General features: G+C 45.7%; 1 non-coding gene across 1 annotated transcript; it reads right to left on the reverse strand.

Moving 5' to 3' along the window:
* Positions 1 to 6,136: 6,136 nt before the first annotated feature.
* On the reverse strand, positions 6,137 to 6,273 carry LOC119921198. Its single transcript, XR_005448503.1, has one exon. It is a non-coding gene; the product is annotated as a small nucleolar RNA SNORA7 (small nucleolar RNA).
* Between the last annotated feature and the right edge of the window lie 2,735 nt (positions 6,274 to 9,008).

The raw sequence follows: 9,008 nt of genomic DNA on the forward strand, positions 1-9,008 counted from the left end.
GTGGGGAGGGGAAGGAGGTAGAGTGAGGGGGATGGGGAGGAGATGAGGAAAATGGGGGCTCAGTCTGGGAAGGCCTCCTAGAGGAGGTGAGCTCTCAGTAGGGCTTTGAAGGGATGAAGAGAGCTAGCTTGGCAGATGTGTGGAGGGAGGGCATTCCAGGCCAGGGGAAGGACGTGGGCCGGGGGTCGACGGCGGGACAGGCGAGAACGAGGTACACTGAGGAGGTTAGCAGCAGAGGAGTGGAGGGTGCGGGCTGGGCTGTAGAAGAAGAGAAGGAAGGCGAGGTGATGGAGAGCCTTGAAGCTGAGAGTAGGGAGTTTTTGCTTGATTCTAGGTTGACAGGCAGCCACTGGAGCTTTTTGAGGAGGGGAGTAATACGCCCAGAGCGTTTCTGCAAAAAGATAATCCGGGCAGCAGAGTGAAGTATAGACTGAAGTGAGGAGAGACAGGAGGACGAGAGATCAGAGAGGAGGCTGATGCAGTAATCCAGTTGGGATAGGATGAGAGATTGAACCAGCAATCCTGATCCTCTAGATCCTCTAGACTGTAAAATCATTGTGGGCAGGGAATGTGCCAACCAACTCTGTTATACTGTACTCTCCCAAGCTTTGCAATATCCCTCTAGACTGTAAGCTCATTGTGGGCAGGGAATGTGTCTGTTTATTGTTATATTATACTCTCCCAAGTTCTTAGTACAGTGCTCTGCACACAGTAAGCTCTCAATAGATACCACTGTTTGACACATAACAACTATTTAACACCATTATTATTTTTTTTTACAGAAGCAGAAACTGTAGCACAGAAAGGTTAGTGACGTGTTTATAGTCCAGCTTTCCAGACTCCCGGGCCCAAGCTCTTTCCACCAGTCCATGATCCTTCCCAACTGCTGTGTGAGAAACAAGTTGCTCCGGAGAACCAGCCTTCCAACATGGATTCTCTTTCTGAGGGGTGAGAACCGATAGTCAGTATTATCTCCGTTATTGGCAATAAACATTATTCCTGACTATAAGCGTGCCTGGTCCTGCCCAATAAATAAAACAGAATCCAAACAGTGGTGTGTCCTTGTCCTGAAGAATTTATGCTGCCCTCTGATCCTGCCCAAGCTACAAACTTGGCAGCCAACAAACCCTTTCCTCAAGGCATCTTGTAATGCGCACAGTGTTTCTGGGAAAAAAGCAATCTCACAAGTGCCTGGTACACCCAGAACATTAATCTGTATTGTTTGCCACGAGCCACTTGATAACCGAGATAAGGTTCTGCTGTTTTGATTGTACTTAATCCTTTGTGGAACTAACTGCATTACAGCACACCTGTTTGCCATATTTCCCCAGCTCCTTCCTCACCTAGCGGGACTGGTCCTGGAGGGAGCTGGATAGTAAGGGCCACTGGCAAGCCCATTTTCCAATTGGAGAAACCGAGATGTGAAATGACAATAGTAATAATGGCATTTATTAAGCACTTACTATGTGCCAAGCACTGTTCTACATTCTGGGGTAGATACAAGGTTATCAGGTTGTCCCACCTGGGGCTTACAGTCTTAATCCCTATTTTACAGATGAGGTAACTGAGGCACTGAGAAATGAAGTGACTTGCCCAAAGACACACAGCTGACAAGTGGTGGAGCCAGGATTAGAACCCATGACCTCTGACTCCTAAACCCGTGCTCTTTCCACTAAGCCACGCTGCTTCTCTAATAATGATAATCAGGGTATTTGTTAGGCACTTACTATGTGCCCAGCAGTGTACTAAGCGCTGGGGTGGATACAAGCAAATCAGATTGGACATAGTCCCAGTCCACATGGGGCTCACAGTCTCAATCCCCATTTTGCAGATTAGGTAACTGAGGCACAAAGAAGTGAAGTGACTTGCCAAGGTCACACAGCAGACAAGTGGAAGACCGGGATTAGAACCCATGACCTTCTGACTCCCAGGCCCGTACTCTATGCCATGAGTCCTGGGCCACAAGCCAGATCAGATAGAAGCAGTGTGGCCTAGTGAAAGGAGCACAGACCTGTGAGTCAGACAACCTGAGTGCTTATCCTGGCTCTGCCACTTGTCTGTTGTGCAACCTTGGGCAAGTCATTTCACTTCTCTGAGCCTCATTTCCCTCATCTGCAGAACGGGGATTCATACCTGTTCTCCCTCCTATTCAGACTGTGAGTCTTATGTGGGGCCTGATTATCTTCTATCTACCCCAGCACTTAGCACAGTGCTTGGCTCATAGTAAGCACTTAACAAATATCACAATTATTATCACTATTATCATTATTCTTATTATAAGAAACTCCAGGACCTCTAATCCCCCGGTTTCTCACCCTGTACTAACTACTGACCACAGGGGAGGAGGCCAGATTTTTACTGAAAAGCAGAGGGCTGGAACACTATCCTAAGCATGTGTGCCTTTCTCTTTCCCCTTGGGGACCAAGGAAATAGGAGATGCTGGGTGAAGAAATGTGTGCGATCCAGGGCATTCTGAGGCAATTGTACTGCAAGACCCAGAATACTGCAAAAGCAGATACCGAGCATGCTCCAAGCCTGGGCAGAAAAGATTAGGACTCTTCAATCCGGAAACACATAGGCTAAGAGGCGCATGACTGACATAATACACAAAACCATGAAGGGTGTGGACAAAGCAAACTCAGAATTGTTCACCAAATCCCACGCCACCAGAGCGAGGGAGGTGAAGCTTGAAGGTGACAGGTTCAAAATACTACAGCTACTTCTAATAAAGAGGAAGTCCTTACTTTGCCAGGTATGGGGGTAGATACAAGATAATCAGATTGGACACCTTCCCTGTCTCTAAAGAAACAAAAGGACACCTTTCTTCACACAGCGGACGGGAAGTGTATGGAGTTCCTTACTCAGGGAAATTGTCCCAGCTGAAAATACTGGCAGGTTCAAGGAGGGTTGGGGGAAATGTATGGATGAGTGTTCCGTCAAGGGGGAGAGAGAGATAAAGAGGGGACAGTTTGGGATGTAGCAGGAAAGCACAATGGCCTATGGGAAAGAGCTCAGGCCTGGGAGTCAGGGGACCTGGTTCTTAATGAGGCTCTGCCACTTACTCGCTGGTTGCCCTTGGTTAACTCAGTTAACTCTTCTGTGCCTCAGTTTCCACATCTGTAAAATGGAGATGCAATACCTAGCCTCCCTCCTACTTAGACTGTGAGCCCCACATGGGACTGTGTCCAACCTGATTATGTTGAATCTAACCCAGTGCTTAGTAGAGTGTATGGTACAGAGAAAGCACTTAAATACCACAATTACTATCATGAAATTAGGGATGAGTATGGTACATCCCTATGCATGAGAGTGGATGTCAAGAAAGGCAGCCAACCCAGAGTTCTACCAAGCATCCTGGTGACCCTTTTGAGACAGAACACTGGTCTGTTTGGTAATGGCTTAAGTTCTCACTGATATGGAAATTTAAATATCTCTGGTTGGCAAGATTGGATGATAGGCCAAATCCAGGCCAATTGCTTCTAAAATTCCGGGGCTGTCCTGGCTAGGACTTGAAACTGATTTCAAGAGTACGGGGTCATCCATTCAACTGAAACTTTAAATGCCATTCTAGAAAATTGGTGGGGCAGAGGGGGATGGGAAGGCCTCTCTTGCCAGTCTCATCAAATAACTATAATTGCTGCTCACCCTGCCATGCTGGGGGCAGGTCAGAATTAAAACCCCACGACAAAGATCCTATCTATGGGCAAGATTTAGGCACAGTCCCAAGTCCACCTCAATTTCCCCGAATGCGAATTCTAGCATGGTCACAGGGAACACAGCGACAGGCCCTGGAAAAGGGCAGAAGGCACGGAGGTCAGGAATCCATGTTATTTTACTGTCTCCATCCCCTTCATGGTAGTCAGACTGATTTTCCTCCTATATTCTCAGCCTGTGGTGACTTTAACCTTTAGGAGAAGGTCCTAGATGGATTAAAGAAGATTGCTTTTAGTTTAGGGGGCACTTACTTTCCCTCCCCTCCTCTTCCCACAAGAAACATTTTACTGCCTCTTTAAGGGAATGATGAACTCGGTTCCAAAAAAAAAAAAAAAAAGGAAGCAGAGACAAGAGAAAAAGCTCGTGTAGAAAAACCTCGTGTCCCTGCCGCAAACTAACAACACTGTAGATCACCCTAACTGAAGACTCCACATCTTATAAACATAACACACTGCATTAGTCAGAGCTGAGTTATTATGTTTCATTGCAGCAAGCAGCCGACTCGGTGAATATATTAATGATTCATGCTTGCCTTGGCAGAACATAATGTATACTAATCATACGGAACCAGTGTACAAGAGTACTTTAAACGCATTTGTCCAGTTAATAGTTCGACTTAATCTGATATTTCCCTGGGTCACTGACCTTTTCATTGTAGGTAATGTACAGAAGAAAATGTATAGTCAACACACTGTTGAATCAATAGAGGACTCTTCTGTTACCAGGCAACCGGCTCCTTAGCTTTACCTCGGCATAATTCTGCAAATACTCCAGCAGCTCACTCAGCTGATGATCAACTTAAGTGTGGCTGTGTGTACATGTGTGAGTGGGTGTGTTAGGGGAGCAGAAACACAACAGGCAAGATAGTCTCTCAGTTATACTGCTTTTTACAAGCATTAAGCAATAAACTCCCATAATAAATGACTGTGCCACAGCTAATACTCAATAAACAGTATGGTTTATAAGCAATTAGGGACTCGAATCGCAAAATAAGACATTTCAGCAGAATGCAAGCTTCTACCGGAACAATGCTTAGGAAGACAAGTGGCTTGTTAGAAATGTCATAACTCTCCTTTAAAAATCAATTAACAGTTTGGTGTATTTCGGTCTGCCAAGAGCAGAGTTGCTTAATCAGAGGCGGACTCTATCGGAGAACAGTTTGTAGCTCGTGTAATCAATCAGTCAATGGTATTTATTGAACACTTATTTTGCACATTGCACTGTTCCATGTGCTTGGGAAAGTACAGTACAATAAAATTGGTAGACACGATTCCTACCCTCATGGAGTTTATAGTCTATATGGGGAGCACAGCTAGCCCTTTTTCCCTTCAATGAAGTTGGAAATCAAAGGTTTAAAGGACTTGTTCCTCTCGTTTTATCAACTCGAGAATGTGTTGAAGATGTTAAGATGAGTCACACTTACAAAGAAAGCTGAGAAGCAGCCCCATTGCACCCTCACTTTCCTGTTTCGAGGTAACGTCCCAGGTTTTAAAAAAAAGTTTGTTATGAAAATGTGTTCCCTGAATTATGGTGGGCTGGCACGAGATGAATGGGAGGGTGTCAGAGGAGGAGGGGAGGAGAAGGAAAGAAGAGAGAAGGGTGGGTAAAAGGAGGAGAGGGAGAAAGATGACCTAAGATTGCCAAGTACCCCTTTTATCCTTCTTCTCTGCATCTGCATTGTCAGCAGTGAGATTGGTTGAAGCTGCTTTGAGATTTGTTGAAATACCATTTGAAATCTTTCCCCTGACCCACCCACACTCTCCTCTCCTAAACAGAGATTGTTGGCAAAGGCAGATATTAAATTAGATTAGAAGATGCACCCTGAACATTAGGGCACTGGGGACCAGCCCTAAGCGAGGCCCAATGATCCTGGGTGGAGTCAGTCACCAGTTTCCACAGCAGTGATGGAGTGGAACAGCAGCACAGTGAGGATGGGGAGGAGGAGGAAGAGTTCATCTGTAAAATGGGGGTTAATACTGTGAGCCCTATGTGAGACACAGACTATGTCCAACCTGATTAGCTTGTGTCTACCCCAATGCTTATAACAGTGTCCGGCACGGAGTAAACGCCTAACAAATACCATAAAAACAAAAAAAGAAGGAGGAGGAGGAGGAGGAGTCAGTCGGTCAGTTAACTGTATTCACTGAGCATTTACTTTGTGCAGAACACTGTACTAAGTGCTCGCAAGAGTCCTGTCTTGTCTTATGCTATTGAGTCATCTCTGACACAAAGAGACTTCCAGGGACACATCTCTCTCAAAATGCCCCACTTTCCATCTGCAATCGTTCTGATAGTGTATCCATACAGTTTTCTTGGTAAAAATACAGAAGTCGTTTACCACTGCCTCCTTACGCACAGTAAAATTGAGACTCCACCCTCGACTCTCTCCCATGCTTCTGCTGCCTAGCACAGGTGAGTTTTGACTTGTAGCAGATTACCTTCCACTTGCTAGCCATTACCCAAGCTAGGAATGGAAGGGGTATGCCTCTGCTTGACTTCCCCTCCCATAGCTGAGACTGGTAGAGTAACAAAAACTCTCCAGGTGCCATCCTGAGGGTGCAGGAGAATACAATATAACAATAATCAAGACACATTCCCTGCCCACAGTGAGCTTACATTCTAGAGGGTGAGACAGACATGAATATAGGAGGAGGAGGCAAAGAAGGAGGAAAAGCTTTAACAGCTGCCAGGGGTGGAGGGAGAGTGGTAGGGTGATCACTGATAGCTTTCAAGAACAACAGACAAGGAGATGCACGTAATGTCACAAGTTATGCCTGGCACACAACTTAACAAAATGACAGCATACATGACATGCATTCTAAGTTTGCTAGAACTTTGGGTGTTTCTTAAGGGACAGCTCTGATCCTCTCTTCTCCTTCCTCCCGTCACCCATCCCCCCCACCACCAACACACACACACACTTGCCCAGACACTTTGCATTTCCTTCCAATGTTCTTTTGTACACTATGCTTCGAGCTGCTGAATTTGGAGCCAGGAGGTGGGCCGACTGCTTAAAATTAAGTACCAGACTCTCCCGGTGATGACTCCACAGTGGTCCATACCGAAGAGGGGACTGCCCAGCTGAAAACTGGATGGTCTAGTAGCCTGGCCACTCTAGGCACGTGGCCCTTTGTGGACCACATTGTCATGTAGAGCCAAAGAACCCTCTCTCAGAGCCAAATGATGGCTCAGGAGGTGAGAGAGACAAAAGGATATCCTGCTTAAATAATTTCTATAAAGTACGATTATGTGGAAATGTACTGAATCCCATCAAGATCTCTGTACTCTGGCTGTAACCTCGAAGAGCAGTTTACTCCCTGTCAGGGTTGGAGGACATTAGAATAAGATTCCTGGAACCTCAGCAGGGAGAGATGGCCATAACCTCCAACCAAATGAAGAAAGCAGACTTTGGAAAAGTTGTCCTGTAGATAGAATCCTCAGGAGTGCACAAGCACTAGCTCCACCCTCAGACCTGCTTTATGTAATCTGCTGTAAAGGGAAGTGACCATTTTCTCCATTCCTCCCCTGCCAAAAACCTCTGTCAGCCCCTCTGTTACAGCCACTCATGTTTCCTTTCACTCATGGATTAATAAGGGATTAATAATAAATAGTTGTTCTCATTAAACACTAACTGTGCTAAGTGTCGGGGGTAGATACAAGATAGATTGGACCCAATCTCCATCCCACAAAGGCTGATAGTCTAAGGTGGAGGAAGAGCCGGTAGCTTATTCCCATTTTACAGATGAGGGAATGGAGGTACAGAGAGACTGAGAGACTTGCCCAAGGTCACAAATAATAATAATAATATTGGTATTTATTAAGTGCTTACTACGTGCCAAGCACTGTTTTAAGCGCTGGGTTAGATACAAGGTAATCAGGTTGTTCCACACAGGGCTCACACTCTTCATCTCCATTTTACAGATGAGGTAACTGAGGCACAGAGAAGTTAAGTGACTTGCCCAAGGTCACACAGCTGACAAGCAGCAGAGTTGGGATTAGAACTATGACCTCTGACTCCCAAGCCCAGGCTCTTTCCATTAAGCCATAGTGCTTCACAAAGCAGGCCAAGAGTAAAGCCAGGACAAAAACTCAGGTCTCCTGACTCCTAGACCTGTATTCTTTCTAGCAATGAGGAGAATGAAAGTTTGAAGCCAGAAATCCAAACTTTTCGGGCATTTTTGTTATCTCCTCCCACAGCTCCCACACACCCCACTACAGTGCCCAGAGTCACTCTAATGGTGGCTGAGGGCTGAAATTCTCTCCAGGAAAATCCTTCTCCATATAGCCTGTGCCTGGTAAGGAACTGACATGCTGGGAAGGCTCTCTGAGGCAATCAATCAATAAATAAAATGTATTAAGCACATACTGTATGCAGAGCACTGAACTAAGTGTTTGGGAGAGTACAACACAACAGAATTGGTAGACATGTTCCCTGCCAGTAATGAGCTTACAGTCTAGAGGGGGAGACAGACATTAATTTAAATAAATTACTGGTATTTACAAAAGTACTGTAGGGCTGAGGAAGGGCCAAGGCAGCCTCCTTAGCATCAGTCTGTCCCTCCCCACATCTGGATGGGATGAGGATAACCAACCAAATCGTAGAAGCACTCATTGGCCCTCAGCTTGACCAACTGGGGTCTGAAGGGCCCAGGTTCAAATGGATTCTTTAGCTCTCTCTCCTCTCAGGGACTGTACAGGTGTAAGCAGATATCAATTTGGTGTGTTGTTGAATATCGAGGTTTATCGATGTGAGCAGCATGGTAAATATTGACTGAGGTGATGCCGAAGTCAATATTTACCTCTAGGGACAATAAATCTCGATACTCACTGCAACAGGAAGTCAATGTTTGGAAAGCACAGTCTAAATGCCTTTGCCACCAGTGTCTAGAAATCTCTCTCTGATATGGGTGCTTTCCTTAGCATCCTTGCTTCCCTGTCTACCTGGGCCAATGGCCTGGGAGGTACATAAGAGAACCCCTAGCTCTTCTACTCTGGGAGCTCAGTTACATTTAATACAGACACACTCTCTCACACACTTTCACTTCCAAGGGATGGAAAGTTCCAAGAGATGGAAATTCTCATCTAACGGCATTTGTTTCTCCCTACTTGACAAGCCTGGACTTTTTCTGTGCATAGCCAGTAGACAGTGCAGTCCACCCTCTAACTTAACTGTCCCTTCCAGTTACTGTGTGGTGGGAAAAACAGAGAGGAATGACTTCTGAAGAGAGTCAGCCCTGAAAAATACACACAGGCTTATTTCTCATAGCTCAATCTGCCAGAAATCATTTTCTCCC

This window comes from Tachyglossus aculeatus (assembly GCF_015852505.1).
Source record: "Tachyglossus aculeatus isolate mTacAcu1 chromosome 12 unlocalized genomic scaffold, mTacAcu1.pri SUPER_6_unloc_1, whole genome shotgun sequence".
NCBI classification, from domain to species: Eukaryota; Metazoa; Chordata; class Mammalia; order Monotremata; family Tachyglossidae; genus Tachyglossus; species Tachyglossus aculeatus.